Consider the following 19,040-nt stretch of genomic DNA (forward strand, 5'->3'; position numbering starts at 1 on the left):
GTTGACAGGTTACACCCGCAGTGAGCCTATACATCTGGAGCTCTCTGATATCAATTCATTTACAAAGTCTCTGCTCAGCCATCTTTTTTTCTCTGACTAGGCAGCTGTAGATCTACACTACTCCAAATCCATTAATCTAAAGCATTTAACTTGTCATTTATTTTAGTTGTTTGCTATAGTAGGCTTTACAATTACCTAATTTTAGATTCAATAGAGCATAAAAGACAATTAAATTTTTAACATCAACATTATTGTTTTCATCCAGAGAACAATTGGATGCCACCAAGAGAGAAGTTTTAAAAATGCACTTCCTGTCTTTCAAACTGAAGAAATCTCATGTTTGAATTTTGAAACATGCATTTCAATCTAATTAAAATTTATTTAAATGTTCCAAATCCGCTACCGCTTCTCAAACATCTAACATCCCATTCGGGGTCACAGAGCGACCTTTCGATTACATGTACATGTACTAGTAACACTTTGGCTATGTAAATTCAAGCCTCGGTAAACAATTCTCAATTTGATTCCACGGCTACATATCATCATTATTGATACTGTCTTACGTTGAATTAAAGTAATTTTGGAATAAATTTCATGTATAGTTTGCAGTCTGGCATCTGAACGTAAATAATGCAAACGAAAGAGCGTAAACTATACAACGTACCCCACACGTCATACATAACACAGCTTTTGCAATGCATATTTTGTTTACTACAAAACTCTTCGGGTTTTGGTTCGGTGGTGAAAACAAGAAACCCATCTGAACTATAAGCCAAGATTTCGGAGGAACCATTTTCTTTGGCTAATCGAAGATTCACTCTTACATGACCCCAAATAGGATGTTGTTAGATGTTTGAGAAGCAGTAGCGGATTCGGAACATCTGATTTCAATTAGATTGCATCCATCTGTGACATTAGTTTGGAATGTTATTGGTTTTACTATTAAGTAAAGTATTACAAAAGCAGAATGTCTGGGAATTGTTCTCTGATGGCATTGGACAAAGATATGCATACTTAAATATCATTTCCTGCACTTTTTTCGGTACATATTAGATGAAAGCATGCTAACCGCTTTTCAGTACTTTCAGTACTTTGATTTTTTGTTTGTTTGTCTATACAAAGGTTAAATAAATTTTGTTGTTTATTGAAACTGGTGTTTTCATTACAATTGACATGAGGTGTTGAAGTAAGGTACGAACAGGCTCGGAAATAAGACCAAGCAGATTCTCAAATCAAAATAAGAACCTGGGAAATAATTTAATATGAAAATAGGAGATTGTTAAAAATATTCTAGAACCACAAATGACAATGGTGTTCTGAGACATACTCCTATTACATGATTGTACTCGAAAATTCTCCTACTTTATCTAAACTCCATGAAAGTTTTGTCCAGAAACTGGCATCGGCGTTAGGAGGCCGATAAATACAGCAGGGATATTATTTGAATGTACGGTTTTCGATTTCCAACCAAATACACTCCAATTCTTCTTTCTTGTTCGATTTCGAATAACATTTGTACGAGTTGGCTCAACACTATGGCCAACTCAAATGATGAGTTGTGCCGAAAAGAGTCGAAGTGATTTAGTTTCACAAGATAAAACTCGGTCTTTAATCCTGGTTTTATAGTGGCTGATAGGTCCTTAAAGATGGTTAAATGGTTGTCTTTAAGTCACCATTAATCACCTATAAGTAATATTTACACCAACACTACGTCACCACTAAACCATCTCAAAGTCCTTAATCAGTCAGGGGTGGTACTGAAATCAGTCATTTTTGAAAATGATGGATAATGGTCATTTCTTCTAAGTATATAATGTACACAATTTTCTCATTTTTGTAAATATGACGTCTTTTCATCATATTTCCATTCTCAAGTCAATTTTCCCATCCCATTTACTACAGTAATTAGATATAGTACACTATCCTGCCATAGACCCTTGTGTAGAGAAACATCTTGACAAGTAATTGAAACCAAAATAATTTAGTGCGCCCCGTAAAACTAATGAGATAATTAAGTGCGCCCAGACCTAACAATTTGATAAAAAATGATGAAAAACAGTCATTTTTAATATCAGAGATAACTCTATTTCTAAAATAAATTTCAAAATAGAAATGACTGTTTTTCATCATTTTACTAAAAAAAGATGAATTTCCATCATTATTAAAAATCAATTTAATGACTGAAAATCATCATTTTTAAAAATGATGGATTTCAATCACACCCCTGACTGTTAATGGGTGCTTAAATGTAGCTTAATGGTGGCTTACAGTTCCTTAATGGTAGCTTTTAGACCATTAAGTCATGTGGGATTTAGCACCTGTAGGACTGATTGACCATTTTTGATTTTAACAAGACATTGAAAATGTGTAGATTCTGAATATCTTGTACTGGCTCTAATAGCACTTCTTCACCTGAATATCTTCTAGACACCTTGACGGACAAAAGATTCTCAGAAGAGGGTGGTAGAATTGTTGTAGTTGCCACTCTAACTAAACCCAGCTCGATTTTATTAAACACACATTTGCTGAGTCATTGTAAAAAGACATAGTATTTTCAGCTAGATTAAGGGTCACCTGATGTTTTTGTAAAAAGTCAAGACCAATAATCAAAGAATGTGGTAATCTATCTACTACATGCACTGGAAAGGTAAATGTCACACCTTTAAAAGACAATGGTAATTTCAATTTTCCTGGCACTTTCAAATGACATCCTACACCATTGACAAAATGATAATCTGGTTTTTGTAGCACTGAGTTTTCAAAAGATGTTTTGCTTAAAAATGAAGCACTGACAACAGAAATAGAGGCACCTGTATCAACTAAAGCATTTGTTTTCACACCACTGATAAAAACAAACAGTATTTCTAACTAAATTTGTTGCCAAATTAATTTCTGCAGATTTTGAGTTTCGAGGCGCCTATCCGTGCTATGGAAAGGCTTGAATTCCTATTGTAAATTATATGAATGGTCAAAAAATCGACTAGATGGATTATGAAAACATACAGATTCAAAATGGTTGTATTTAGAACAAATTTGGCAACAATGACTTTAAGCTATGCAACTATATCTGTCAAAACAATCATCAAGGCCACAGTGAAAGCACTTACGAGGGCCTGGTTGTCCGTGGTACTGGGGCTGTGCATTGGGATATCTCGCTGGTCTGGGGTTCTGCTGTGCGGGGATCTGGGGGCGGAAGTAGGGACGGTTTCCTTGGTTGTACGTACCACGTTCATACACAGTTTGTTTATTCTTAGGAAATTGTCCACCATTGCGGGGAGGAAACTGTTCACTCACAGGATATTGCGCAGTCTGGGGGCGACTGTAATTATGTCCACGTCCAGAGTGTTTTCCACGCCGGAATCCACCTCGGGCATATGTGGCTGGAGGATCATCTCTGCTAGCTGATGGTTGGGGAAAGTTCGAGTTAATAGCCATCACTGTTGACTGTAGTTGGTCAGTCAATTTTGAAAGAAGGCGCTCTTCCATTCCCTCAATACTGGCTATCACATTTTTATCACTTTTTGTGATTTTAAGTGTGGACTCAGCTCTTTTTGCACAGCGAAATAAATCCTCAAAAGATTCAGATGTTTGTTTTGCATATGAATCAATGAAATTGTCCAGAAATCTTAATAACGTTAGCATGTGGACCAACATCTTCATCGATAAGGCTGCCTGGTTATTTGAAAGAAAAAAAAACATGACTGTTTCTGATCTTTTTCAGTTTTCCGAATCCATCTCTCTGCAATCCTTCTGATTCCACTGCAAGAAATACAAATAAGATGAGATATTTTAATATAACACTTCATTGGTTCTTTTATGTTTGAAATAACAAGATTGGACTATACTGAAAATTTGAAATGATTTAAATTAAACTGTTTAAAGTCAGTATTCCTATGCACTTAAACATTAAATGTATATTACATAAATATTCACATTACTGACAACATATTCCTATAAAAAATTATAACTGCAAGCATAGCGTTATAGAACTATCCAACACATTTTCATTCCAGCTTATGTTGGCTTGGGAAAATCCTACTTTAAACAATGCTTACTACTTTAAAATGTTAAATTTCTGCAGTCAAATCAACAAATATGCTCAATTTGTTTACCTACAAATGTCACATTCTTCTTCATCCAAAGGGTACATATAACTGGCTCTTAGACTATCATCCTTCTTAATCAGAGTGTTATGTTTGCAAGACACAATCTAAAATCAATTAACCAGAGTTAAGAAAAGAATTCAAAATAGATCAATAGTAACATAGCAATATCCATTAAATTTAGGTAATTTTGTAGAACCCAGTGATCAACATGGAAAACTGAACTTGTCATTCAAGTGACCATGACAAAAATCATAGAGGAAAAAATGGATTGAAGATTGAACAAAGACAGAATGAAAAATATACCTTAAAAGATTATTTGAATGCCTTACCTTCTAAGCCTGAGTCTTTGGTGCCTTCATGCCGAGAGTCTTTCGTAGAGGCTGGTTGACAATGTATATCTTTGATACTGAAATTGAAGATTCATTAGAGAATGAATGAAAAAAGCAAAAAAAAAACAGTCTTTACTTGTTTCCAATATAAACACCCATTTAAAGGGGTTCGCAGGTATGAATAAGGCTTCCCAGAGAATATTGTAGTGTACTCTCTGCACGAACTTCTCTGAACTACAAAGGTATGACGTCATAATTGAAAATGACGTCAAGTGACTACATACTTGAGCTATATTGTTAGGGAGAGTGTCATAAACTTCACATCTTATTTCAATCTGCATAAAAAGATGTAGAATGCTATTTTAGAATGAAAGAAAAAGTTAGCCAGCTCACATACCCCACGCTCCCCCAAAACTTGACGGTGAAGCACATAATGAAAGCAATGAGCCCGGCTAAAAATCATGATTATCTGAATCCATTACATTTTATTCTGTGTAAAGTTGATACTTTGCTTTATTAAAATTTTCCAAGACTAGTGACAATTCTACCTTAATCATCAAATGGTTATATGTTAACTCAATCATATACTTACAGTGCATCGTCGCTTTTACTATAATACCCCCTTCCTCCCCCACAGCCACTGGCCAGAATAGCCCTTTGGGAGTACCGGGCAATTGTGCCCCAAAAAAATTTCTGAAAAATAAAACAAATATCATTTAGATATTATTCATATACATTATATTTGCCCACGTTTTAATTTCGCCCCTTTAGCCCTTGAGCAAATTTAAAACTGGGCAAATTCAAAGAACAGAGTACAAATTCTTAAGATTACAACGACATCAAATTTCTTGTTTAATGAAACATTGCACAGATTGACTAATTTATTCACTTCTGCTTAAATCGAAAGTAGAGAAAATGGTTATTTTGTGTGAGCAGTGATTTAGACAGAATAGTGTCATACATGTTGACAGATTGAAAGTATGACAATGTGAAAACAAGGGACGTAGATAAAAAAAAAATCAAAGTACTCAGAAGTACAGAGAGCTGGGCTCATTTACAGAGTAGAATCATTATGAATTTCTTACATGCTTACATGAATAATACGTTTATATTGTATTAACAGATAAAAAAAAGAATATCAGATTTAAAATTCTGATGAAAAAATCATTTTAAAACTATCAATATAAATGATAAGACACTGACAGTGAGTTTCGATCATAATACCACGGACCAATTTTGTCAGAATCAGAATTAATCTGGTACCGCAACTGCAAATAAACGAACAGGCCAGTCTGGTTCCCTCTCCTGCTTTTTTTTGTTTGTGTAGAGAAATATCTACAGAACAAATTACCACTGGACAATAAAGTACTTAGGAGTTTGAGTGCATTAGACCCAGATGCAATACAGCATAGCTCTTTCATAAAAGCTCTGAAAACTCTTGGAGGTATAATTCCAGCTAGACTCACAGAGGAAGAAGAGTACTGCCTAGAAGCAGAAATACACAGGTATTTCAAGTTAATACCTTTGAATTTTGTATATTAATTGCTTAATTTTTTTAATATGATAGACTCTCTATATATACTTGCACTCTTACAGATTTCAAGCTGATGACTGTCTGCCTCAAGAAACAGAAAGAGTGGATTCCTGGTGGGGGATTATAAAGAAATCTGACCAGTATCCTGCCTTATCAAAAGTGGCAATAGCTGCCTGCACCGTCTTCCATGGACCTATGGTGGAATCATCTTTTAACACAATGGGGGATATTATGGATCCAAAGTCTTCCAACATGGCAGTTGAGACATACAATTTAATTCAAACTGTCAAATACTTAATTAAATCAAGGGAAACAACAGCAACAAAACTATTCAGGAGAGATGATTTTCTGTATGGATCAGTTGACAGACAGCTGACAAGAAACATGATGAAATCCAGTTCCACTTACAGGGAGAGGCTGAAGAAAAGAAATCATGATGAAATGAAAAGGATGAATAAGTTACAAGTGAAGAGCACAAGTGAATTGGACAAAAAGAAAAAAAGCTAAGCTAACACTTAAAGCAGAAAAAGACCTGCAAGCCCAAGCAGCAGACAAGTCAAGCAAGATTGCGCATTTTCAAGGCTTTGGCCGAAAAAAGAAAACTTATACAATAATTTGTTCATTGAAATTGCATTATAATAAATCAAAGATTTAAATGTTTATTTAGTGTCATTTTTCTTGGTCCAAAAATGGTTCTCAGATATCTCTGGAAATTAAATTTTAAGCTCTGAAATAGGTGAAATCCCAGGAGCTTCAGGGGGGCTTGGGCCCCCTAGCAGGGCGCTGCCTATAGGGGCCCCAGACCCCCGATTGATTTCATTTCCTCCTTTTTCTTCCTCTGCCAATCACATGCCTAATTTTCTTCAGGAGGGTTCTTCCCTTTTCTCGCAGTTTCCTTTTGCCCATGGATCTTAGTAGCTTTCTTTTCGAGGCGAGGACAGCATGAGAATATTTGAATTCTTTATCATTTAAAATGTTTATTTTCAAATTTCTGTCTGCAGAGTAACGATTAACACTTGCTTGTATTGATTTAAGCGTGTCTGGTTCAATTTCCTCACTATTTGTTTTCTTCGCATTCATGAAAACACTAGCTAGATGTAAATCGAGTTCTCCGACCGGGATTTCCTCTGGTTTCCTCAACTCTTTGTTCATTGTTAAGTAATTTGTAATTTTTCTTAAATCCGAGTCAGTTTTTATACGCCCGTCTTAAGACGGGACGTATTATGTTATAGGCTTCATGTCCGTCTGTCTGTCCGTCTGTCCGTCCGTCCGTCTGTTAGCTTTTCTCGTGTCCGGCTCATAACTTGAATACTATAAGGCCTAGAGTTACCAAACTTTGTCAGCTGATACATCTTGGGTAGAAGGTGTGTCGCGCACAAAAATTAGGTCGCTCTGACCAATAATTAAAAAGTTATAGCCAAATATGGAAAAATCCTGTCCGGTCCATAACTAGAAAACTATTAGACTTAGAATCATCAAACTTGGCCACTTTATGCATCTTAGGTAGAGGGTGTGTCGCGACCTATTTCAAGGTCACTGTGACCTTTAATTTAAGTGAAATTAAAAAAAAAATGTCTTTATTTCTCTTCATTTACACACTCCAAAAAATGTAAAAGTATTGCACTATTCTTATTAGAAAAATGTTAAATCAAGAAAATACTTATTTTTTTTAGCATATACTTGACAGCAATCTTTAACAAATGTAATGTATGTTAAAGAAATTCCACCGCTCCCATGAGTTTAATTATCAAGCACTGGTCAAGAAGATTGCATGTCAAATTAGAGAGAGAGAAATTAATGAGTTTAGTGTGAGGAAGAGCATCGGTGCTATCTATATCCCTTGAGTATTGGGCCAAATGGGTAATCCTGTTGGATTAAAAATAGCTCTTGTTGGCTAGCATAAGTTTTATAATGAATTTGATGAGAAGTAAATAAAACTAATTTGATTTTGCATAATAAACTATTTTGATATTACATAATATTATGAACTTTAAAAAACTAATTTTATGGGGGTGGGGTGGAATCAGCATGTCCATATGAATTGCATATTAAAACCTGTCTGCCATTAAATCTAACAAAAAAATCATTGAGGTTTTATATGTTTCAAAAATGCTTTATGGTAGATAGTGCAGATCCAATAATCTCTTGGGAGTGATGAGTAGACAAGCATCCAGTTAAAGATTAATTAATGTGTTCAATGTAGCAAGGCTATAGCTGTCTCAATCATTTCTTCAGAGCATTATCTTAACTGACAGTGTATCCTTTGGGAATTAGACAGAAGAACTGTTGGTCAGTTTATATTTGATGGCCAGCCTTTTATTTTCAAAATTAATTAGGTATAGATTAAGTTGTGAAGACTAATTTGATATTGTTTAATATGATAGGCATTTGGCAAGGTATAGAAATCTATGAATGATGCAATATTTGTTATATAATTAATGCCTGCACCACAGGAGATGGATAAACACATTTTTTAAGGAGTTGAAAAATCATGGAAATCTTAAAATCAAGGTTGACATGATTTTCTTGCACTTTTAATTGTTTAAGATAATTGTAATTTTTTGACGGGCGTATCATGCTGTGGCGTGGCACTTTATTCTCGTTGTGTTAACATTTTTTAGTTCCTTCACAAAGTCAAAGGTAGTCTTTTCCACAGGTTCATCATCCAGCGTGTCGGTCACTGTCGAGCGTAGTAACTGCTGGCTCAAGGTTTTCATCTTGGCCTAATGGCATTGAATCTAATAAACCGCAAGAATCTTCACACACATCAGTGGTGTTCAAACCACACAAGTATTCCAGTTCACTCAGACTATTTCAAAGTGCTTCAAAGGTTTTTTTCGTTATGAAGTTTCTGTTTTTCGACCATGATCGTCTGCCAAACTAGCCTATGACATATAAAACTCGAAGCCGAAAAAAACAGAAAAGTTCCGGATAGAGAGTGCTAATATCCGTATCAGCCCTACAAATCCATATCAGCACTGCAGAGATACAGTTAATGTAATTTTAACTGTATCGCATATGCTTGTATTTATAAGTAAATATTTCCATTTCCAATTGTTTTCTCTATGATAAACACTACAAAAGTGTATCTTGTTTATTTCATGATAATACCCTGTGGTATGTATATTTCTCTATTACTGAAAGGTCAAGTGTCAACCTGCATGTATATCACTGGCGTATAAATATACTCAAGAAAAAATAGATGTTTTAATTGTTTACTAAGTAATTTGATATGATATATATTTTTTAACAAACAAAATAAATAATGAATTATCTTCGGCTCGAAAGCAAGTCACTTGTGCAACGCTGTCCACTATGACCGAGGCCTCGCGAATCCGAGAACACCACTTCCGTAACAGCCACGTGGAGAAATTGACATTGCCACATGGATCTGCACGTACTCCATCATCTGATACAGACATCGTCCCTTAGTCATTACCATCCGACTTCTTAAGCAACTCAACTTCTTCTGTTATTATAACATCCATACAAATCGGTTTCCTGACCATGCTGGCCAGCTCCCGTTTCAGCAACATTGCATTCAATATCATGGCGGCGGAGAAGTGACATAGTGCCTATTTATGTTCGTGCTTCCGACAACCTAAATCTACATATATAATTAAAGTCAACAAGATTACTTTGATCATCATTTAAAATTCTTTTGTTGTTTATTTTATAAATGTTGATATTTGACTACGGTAAATATAAATAGCCAATAAATTTGTTTCGTTTTTTTTTTGGGACTATTTTCTATAGTAAAATTTGACGTCATGGGGCCTTGTGCATTTCAAATCTACTCAATTAGACGGTATTGCGATTCATTTTAAGATGGTTATTTCAAGTAAAAATGGAAATATAAGGAATCACTGTCTAGTTTTGAGGGTATGCCAGGGCATCAACAATAGTGGGAAACATGGGATAATTTGCATAACGGGCTTTTAAAATATTTATAAACTTTCCTGTTCCCTGTGTCTATTCCAGCCTCGATACCATGCATTGCCTCACTTGGAATTGTGTTAAGCAGCTAAAATGTAAAGTAAATGTAAATTTTAAACACATTTTTCATATATAAGTATGTTTATTTCAATTTATATGTTTCAGATTTTTGAATTAACGAATTGCAAATCTTCTAGTTTATCAATGAACCTATTTAAATGTTTTGTTTCACTCATAGGAAAAAAGTACATGTATTTGAATTGGCTTAATTGCATATGAATGACTGTTACTAAGATATTTTTTTTATTCATGGTGCTGTAACTGAGACCAACATTAAAATGATTGGTTTGGTGTAATGGAATTTGATTTGTGTTTTAAAACCAGAGGCGATGAAGTTCACAGTTTTGAAAAAGGCACCGTTGCTTATCATAATAACACACTTAGTTTTTTATTATTATTATTATTATTTTTACCAATTGTTCAGCGCCATCAACAAGCCTCTCATCATGCAAATTCTGTATTTCTTGTGCTAGTTTATTTTTTTTTTGTTATAATGTTCTGTGTAGTGTCACTAACAGAGGAATGCATGGAAGAAATTGCTGGGTTATTTGCCTCACATTTGATACAGTCTACCAATCTGTGCATTTGTCTCTCCCTCTCAGGTAATTTACTCTAAGATTGCAGATTGAAATTTTGAATGAACTTGCTTTTTTCACCATTTCTGTTTCCATTTTTCTAAAATTTATTATTTGTGATGCACTTCTGCAATCTTGGCAGATTTGTGGCAAATGATTTTTGCGATATATACATTTTTGGGAACTTGTTCATGACTGTCATTTGAAAGTCATACTTTTTGGAAACAGACACAGTGTTGCTGAATTTTCTGAGTGTCTGATCCCCTGTTGCTCTGTCGTTCCTGATGACTGTAGATCTTTAGAGTTTCTTGCTATGATTATTTTGGCAATGTTGCAGAAATTCATCGTGTTTGTTAATGAAAATGATAATACATTCACTCCAAGGTTAAACCTCCATCATGGAATATATTCTCTAAGAAATATAATTTTTTCAAGTTAAAAAAAAAAATTAAAAAAGGAGGGAGAAATTTTCTTGTTAATTTTATTTGTTTTTATTCTCATAATATGCCTTAATTTAATTTATTTTGAGCCAGAATTATTTTTTCCTTTAAGTTGCCTTGAGCTATTTCTTATATAATACGTTTAAAAAATTAGAAATATTTGTTTGAAAATTTATTTTGTTGTCATTGTGATAAATTTTATAGTTGCAGAAAGTTGAATCATTCAGTGTTTTTATATCTTAATGAAAGTGCATTTTGTTTCGAGATTAGAGTTTTTAAAATAATATTATGTATCAGTTGCTTTCCCAATTATTTAAATTTTCTTATTATGCATAAAAATTAAGTATAGGTTAATTTATCCATATTGGTTGGCTGAATGCTAAGTAAAAGTTCTTTTTGTTGGGAAGGGGGGAGGGGGGGGTGTTCATTATATTACGACCTCCATTCCGTTACTACCTCATGTAACCATGCACTATTTTGAATAAAAAAAGTGTGTAATATTTATTTTTTTCCATCATTTATTGATTTTATATGTATTGCAAGTACGAAATAAAGAAATCTAAATACATGAGTATATTGTATATTGCCACTGAATCGTGTTTAAAAGTGTATAAAGAGTCTCTCATAGTTATCTCTTCTGACAGTCCTGTTGTCTTTGTTCTTGGTATATCCAACATGGAATTAACACATTGTCGTCATAATATTAAAAAAATATAAGTAATTTATTGATATGAAAGTATTTTTGTGTTTATATTTGTTGATGGTAGAAAGAAGTGTCGAATTTTTAGGTCACCTGAGTAAACTATTGCGATCTGTTTTTGTCCGTCGTACGTCGTCCGTAAACTTTTCGTAATCTTCTGAACATTTTTAGCTTCTTCTCTGGAACCACTGAACCAATTTCAGCCAAATTTGGTATATATCATCTATGGGTGAAGGGGAACATTAATTGTGAATTGCATGGTCCCTACCTTCCTGGGGCCTTAGGGGTGGGGCCAAACCACGAAAATTAGTGCAATCTTTAAAAATCTTCTTTACACCTGGACATCAAGCAGTCAAACTGTTGACACCACCAAGGCCTTAGACTGTACTAAGGAGCTTTTCGAACTTAGGGTGGGGCTCTAATGATTATTTAGTGAAATGCATGAATATACTCCGACAATAAAAATACCTTTAGGTTGATCATGAACACAGTTACACGTCAACATATTAAAAAATATAATCAATGTGCCTAAAAATTAATTAACAACGACACAGTGATAGTTTCACTCTTCGGTTTCACTTCCTTTACTGACTTTCTCATCAATAATACGAGCAGCGTCATCCAGGTACTCTGCCCAGTCTAGCACTCCCAGGACAGGTTCTTCTTGATACCGTACATCGATGTATATACCACACAAGGCTGGTGCTCGAGCCTTGTCAATATCGCCCCGTTACTATACTGAATTCAGCAGAAGCACTTCTTTGCCAACACATGGCGAGTTTGAATTTTCCCACTATATTGATACATATACGTATATCTCGTAAATCCTGTCATATGTTCATTAGCATAAATCTTGGCCAAATTATCTCTACGTTAGGAGAGTCAGCTCGCGGATTTCTTCCTCGGATAGCCGGGAAAGTGGAGCCACATCAGCGGCATCAGTTTTTGTCCATGAATATGACCTTTGATCCATATCTGCGGTTTTTACCAGGAAATGAAGAACATTTTGTTTGTGAGATAGATGCATCATCTTATAAGCGGATGCAAGATCTTTATCAAGATAATGCCATCTTTTTAGTCTAACTTTAATGGATTCCACAATCCATCGAACCTATGTACAAGACAACTTTCGGTCATGTTTATTACTTCGCAATACAATCACAAACAGAAGCACTCAACTATAACTATGAATTATTAATATAACATTTGAGGGACGATCGAAGCATGCTTAGTTTGGTGTTGTGTATCTGTATAAAGGAGATGATCAAGATGATAATCCGTATTGTATCACAGTAGGTTCTACTGTATTTTTTATCTTATTCCGGAGAAGACGAAATGAAAAAAAAGCGGAAAGTGTTATAAGTTGTCCTTCTATAACACTACAAAATTGTGTTACGGACGACAGTGTGCAAGGTGGAGAATCCGAGATATGAGTGACTTTCACATTTCTGATACTCTACAGCCAGTATTAACCCGCAATGGAATGAAACATGACTAAGTGGAAAATAACGAGTGGCAAGACGCAGCAGGCAAATACATAGCGGATGAGAGTCCGCCATGGATCATTGAAGGCATCGACTACGGTCACCTATACTATAGTTATAACTACACCCATGGATACACTCTCGCTCAGGATATTCAGTGGTTATTCTCATAAACACGTAGCAATTACGCAATGAATTTTTGGCATATTCTGTGAGAGCGTTTATGAGTTCAGTGACAATGTGTCGGATAAATCATTGTGAATTTTCAAAATACAAGGGATTTTTTTCAGACAAAAAAACCCAGCTCCAGTTCTACGTGAAAATCGATATGTCAATTCGTTCAGCTTGTAATATCCTATCAAATGTCAACACTGAAGCAACTTTGTGAGCTAGTAGTTCTAGTCAAGAGACCGCTCCATTCCGATGTTATCGCACAAATGCATTTCTAATGAGACGAATCGAAAGATAGATTTATTTGAAGAGATATGATTACAATTCAAGTAATCCAATTTGATTAAAATTCAAGTAACTCCAATAATGACAGACTATATGATAAGTGCACGTTGCATTTTTGTCGAAAATTAATGACAAATATACAGACTCATTTTGAACACAAATATTGAAATGAGATTATAGAACAAGAGGCCCATGGGCCACATCACTCCCCTGAGCATTGTGGCTATGAAAAAAGCAGACAGAGGAACATGGGCCTTAATGGTCACTTGAGTATTATGTAACCTAATCTAATATTTTTTAAAGTTCAAGAGTGAAACATTTATGGTAAATTACCCAGTTATTCAGCATTAAGGCATCCGCAAAATCCATCTTGTCCTCAGGTTTTTTTGTGTGTGAATACAAGAGGACCATTATAATCTCATTTGTCTAAAACCTGTCACAAAAACTGTAGGATATATTGTCTGAAAAATATAAGGGCTTCCATGTTTGACAGAAACATTTACGTGTTGTGAAATTGTATTACCATGATTTTCACATGAACAGAGAGGTATCCTAGTTACTACATGTAACATAATTATTTAATGCCAAATACCAAATCAATGATGGGTTCATTAGTTACCGGGTAGAGCATTGCAGTAAAACTGAGTCATCTATGAAGTCTTGAAATATATACTTTACATATATTTATTTTCAATTCAAGTATAATTTTTCTGCTCACAAGTTTTCACCAATATATTTCTATAAAGATGTTACCGTTCACAGCTAGATCTACCACCCTGCTTCTAAGATCTTGACCCCAGACCTGTATTACCTTAGACGTAAGGACCTATTTTTGACCTTTGTATTTTAAAACCAAAAGAAGGGATGTTTGTTAAACACATATGCCCCCGCCAAAAAAATATTAATTGCAATTTTATCCACGTTCAAAGTACATACTGTCAAAAATGGCTGGATTGACCCAGAACAAATATTAACCTGGATATTTTTATGATAAATTTATTTACTGAATTTTATTTAAAGATGTGCGACATCTGCAAAGAAAATGAACGGAAAAGTGCCTCTAGTTGGAATTTTTCATCTCCACGGGGCATAACTGTTCAAAATTGCTCGATTGTACCAAATCCAGAATTTGATTAATCTTATGATTTTATGCTCCAAATTCCAATTTTATTTTGACACATGTTCTCTCTGCCAAAACATTTAACAGAAATGGTGGAGTGACAGATAATTTGATCAACAAAGGGTTTTTTTTACGATCCCAGGTCTAACAGTTCGTAGCATCTTCCTTGAAGATCAAAGTGACCTATTTTAAATGTGCAAAATATATTCCAAGATTTACAGCTGACAAGGTTGAGATAATCTGGTATCAAGTCATGACCTGTACCCAGGATCATGAAAATTCTTAAGAACAAGTAAGATAGATAATTTTAAAAAATATTTTTTAATGTTGATTAACAAATTAAGGTGTTAATTGTTATCTGCAAAATTAAAGATTCATTGAATAATAAATAATTATTTTATAGGCGATTAAAAATTTGACTTAGTCTGTTTCTTGACCTTCGGACTAGACACTTTTTGTGATCCAAAAGATATTTGCAAATTATGCAAACTTTCATTTTGCAATTTGTTGATTTATTTTAGCTGAAAGAAATGAATTAATGATTGTTGGAGAGCAAGTTTATTACCAACTATAGAGCTGTACAAGTACAATACTTATCCTCAAGAAACAAAGGTTCACATGGAGCATGATTTCAAGCATTACAAAAGATGCTTTATTGAGACAAAGAAAAAACATTTTAAAGAAACGTAATAACTGCAATTCTGTTTTCCTATGCATGTATAATGTGGTTAACATGCCGTCTCTTATGTAAACAAACTAAAAAGACTTTAAAGGGACTACAAACTGAAAACTCTAAATAGTTCTCGTTTTTTCATATGAACATAAATATGCAAATTTCACACATCACACACATATCTCCTATGACATGATCATAATGAACTTAAAGGGGGAGGAAATAAGCACCTCCTTCAAATTTACCTGGTCTTAGAATCCCTGTCAATCATCTGAAATTAAGCTTGGGATTGGATACTTTTATTTGATTGACATTAGGTTTGCTGTTGTTGTGTATATCTTGTGTACCTTGTCTGGAGATCGTACCGACCATCGAATTAACTTTCAGGCTTTTGATGCCTACCGCACTGTATGCCAACGTGACAAAGAAGCAATCATATCGTTCTTTTCTTTTTTTTTTAATTCATAAGAATATGCCATAAATATAATCAATCTATTATATAATAAATAAATGACAAGAAAAATATGGCTATATAATATATATTTTAATTTTAAAAGGGAGGATTTCATATTTACGATTACAATCAATGATTTTAATTTCCGTATCAAAACATGAGTTAAGGTACATTTACTCCTCCATTAATTAACAAAATAAACCGACCTGCGTTTGAAGCTAGTTACATGGAATTAAATATAATTTTTTTTAAAACAAGTATGACAACATTGTAACATTGTTCTTGAGTCAAACGAATTTATATTTATAAGACAAACTGTACATGTCGCTTTTCTTCGAGACATGGTGAAGAAGTTACGGTATAATAATAAGTTTTAGAAGATAAATTACTCGGAATATAACATCTTGCTTTGTATTTAATGTTTGAAATTAATAATGAATCCCGAAAGAAAAAAAACCGATGCAGATGATTCTTTTCCCGTTTCATAGCTGTCGGGGAATCAAACCCGGTCCGGAGCCCAGGCCATCTTTACCGACCATGCGTTATGCAAAAATCAAGTAGGGTTTAATATCTTAAAAAAGATATTTATTTAGACAATAATATTTCTACTTCATCATTTTATTCTCAAAACATCGTTTCTAAGTTCCATTGTTATTTACCGAGAGACTGTTTTATGATTTACTTTCTTCTTTCGTTTTGCGTATACGACATGTAATTTGAATTACTTCCCTTTTTGTCGCCAGATTACAACGATAGATTTTGGTGCTAAATGTATTTTCGTTATAACACTTCATTAAGAAACACACTGCATATAAAAAATGTCGAATTATTAAAAATATAAATTATTTTAAAAGAACCAAAATAAGAAGGATTCTGTCTGCAACAAAAAATGCTATATTTCGTATTTCAATTCGATCATGAGCTAAACATGAAAAAAAAAAACGCCTCGGTTTACAAAGTCGTAGGAAAACGTATGCATACAGGTAATACACTCAGGGGTTCAGGTAACATCCTGTGTATATAGGTAGTATACACAAGCCAGCGTCGTTCCCGCGGGGCTTCTCAGCCGCTTCGATTAAGCTCCACCCCACACCAAACTTACCTGAGGAAAACCGTACGGTTAAAAACCTCGGCCTTTAATGAAACTGATCAATATAATTTTATATTCACTCACCTTACTTTTAGAACTAGACCCTGAAATTAAATTTTCATTCCACTTGAATTTACAAGTTGACTTTTGAAGTTCCACTTTCCCCATCAGAATTCTTAAAAATAAACAACAAAAAAATTGAAATTCCAAGTGTCACAGCTACTATGAGGAAATGGAATAATAAATTGCAATCAAAAAAGTTCCAACAGTATTGATCCTCAATTTTGTCTCAATCAATCTGCATGCTAAAATTTTGTTAATTTTCATAATAGTCAGTGTGCACAAAATTGTACTTCAGAATTAAAAAAGGCCACATAAAAGTATATTTTTAGTGTCAAATTATCATTTTAACAACTGCAAGGTTAAGTGTTTGAAAAAAAATGCATACCATCCATTCATCTCGATTTTCATATAAAAAATTTGTGGCAAGTCCTTGTACAAGAAATAAGCAATAATATTAATGCAATGTATCCTTCTTTGGATAAAACGCAAATCTTCTGTAAAAACAAAGGGTATCTCGTGTTCAGGAGCAAAATATGCCACATAAAATGTATTTTTTGAGTGTCAACTTATTATTTTAACAACTGCAAGGTTCAGTCTGCAAAAAAAGTGCACATCATCCATTCATTGGGATTTTCATAAAAAGAAAATTGCAACAAGTCCTTGTACTAGAAATAAGCAGTATATAGATGCAATATATCCTTCTTTGGATAAAATATAACTCTTCGACAAAAAATTTAAGGGGTAATTCTTCTTCAGAAACTTGATCAATTTAAACTGCATTCTTTGCAGGCATTTTCGATGGTCGGATGTAAATGTTGGTAACACTGGATCCTGAAAGGACAACTTGCAATTCTTTTACCGATAGAAATAGGGTGAATTCACCATGCATCGGATACCCTTGTACTTCAACAAGTTCTAGCGATATCTCTACCGACGGAAAATTATCAAAATGGAGTTTAACATTGAGTTTGTGATCAAAATATCAATTTGGGACACAATTATATGCCCTTTATTTAGAAAACATCCTCAAAAATCGAGTTTTTATGAATAACTCAAAATTCACCATGGATCGGACATTGTTTACCATGCATCGGACAGACGGTATTTTGACCAGTAAGAATATCATATCTTTTATTAAAGTGTTTTAAAATCCTTGATATGGATATATTTTTATCTTTTATCTAAGAATTAACCCTCAATTTAAATTTAATTGACGATATCGTTGCACAAATGTAGAACGATTCAAGAGACCTCACTCTGCCTTAAAAATGCTTAAAATGCTAATAATACGGTAATTCGCGCCTTTTTTTCATGGTTTATCGTACTCTGGTTTGTAGAAATAAATTGAGTCAAATTCCAGACGTCATGTATTGATAGCTTGTATTTTGACTGAAAATACAGTTTTTTATTTTCTTTTTCCGCAAAAAACAGCTATCAGCTGGGTTCTGTATGAAAATGGTAGCGCTTACCTTTGCATCGGAAAGTGTCCGATGCATAGTTAATTTGTGTCCGATGTACGGAGAAATGAACATAATAGTGAAAACCAGCTCTAAAAAGAATTATACGAACATTGAAGTGAAATTTCCTTAAAATGTATGTAAATCTTTGACTTTATTCACCAAAATCTGACTCGTTCCGTTGAAGTCGAATTTTAAGAACGATAACTCTAAAAATCGCAAATTCAGAAAGTTCTGGTTGTTCCCCTTTGATGATGTAAAATATGACGTAACTTCAAGGTCATTCTCGGGGTATTTTTATCACAGCATGATAATAACAATCGGTATCGTTAAAAAATTTAAGTCTTCAGCTTCAAGACAGAAACAAATAAATACACGGAACTCTTAAGTTGAAAGAGAGTTTATTGTCTAAAGTTGTCCGATGCAAGGTATGTGTCCGATGCATGGTGAATTCACCCTACATCCTCTATTTGATCAGAATCTTCAATTGCTTGCGTTGACTCCCGAGGGTAGGGTGGGGCCAAAATGAACGATCAACGTTTCATATAGGAATATATAGGAAA

Source organism: Saccostrea cucullata, unplaced genomic scaffold (genome assembly GCF_032062105.1).
Source record: "Saccostrea cucullata isolate Sc308-1 unplaced genomic scaffold, CSIRO_AGI_Scuc_v1 ctg642, whole genome shotgun sequence".
NCBI lineage: Eukaryota > Metazoa > Mollusca > Bivalvia > Ostreida > Ostreidae > Saccostrea > Saccostrea cuccullata.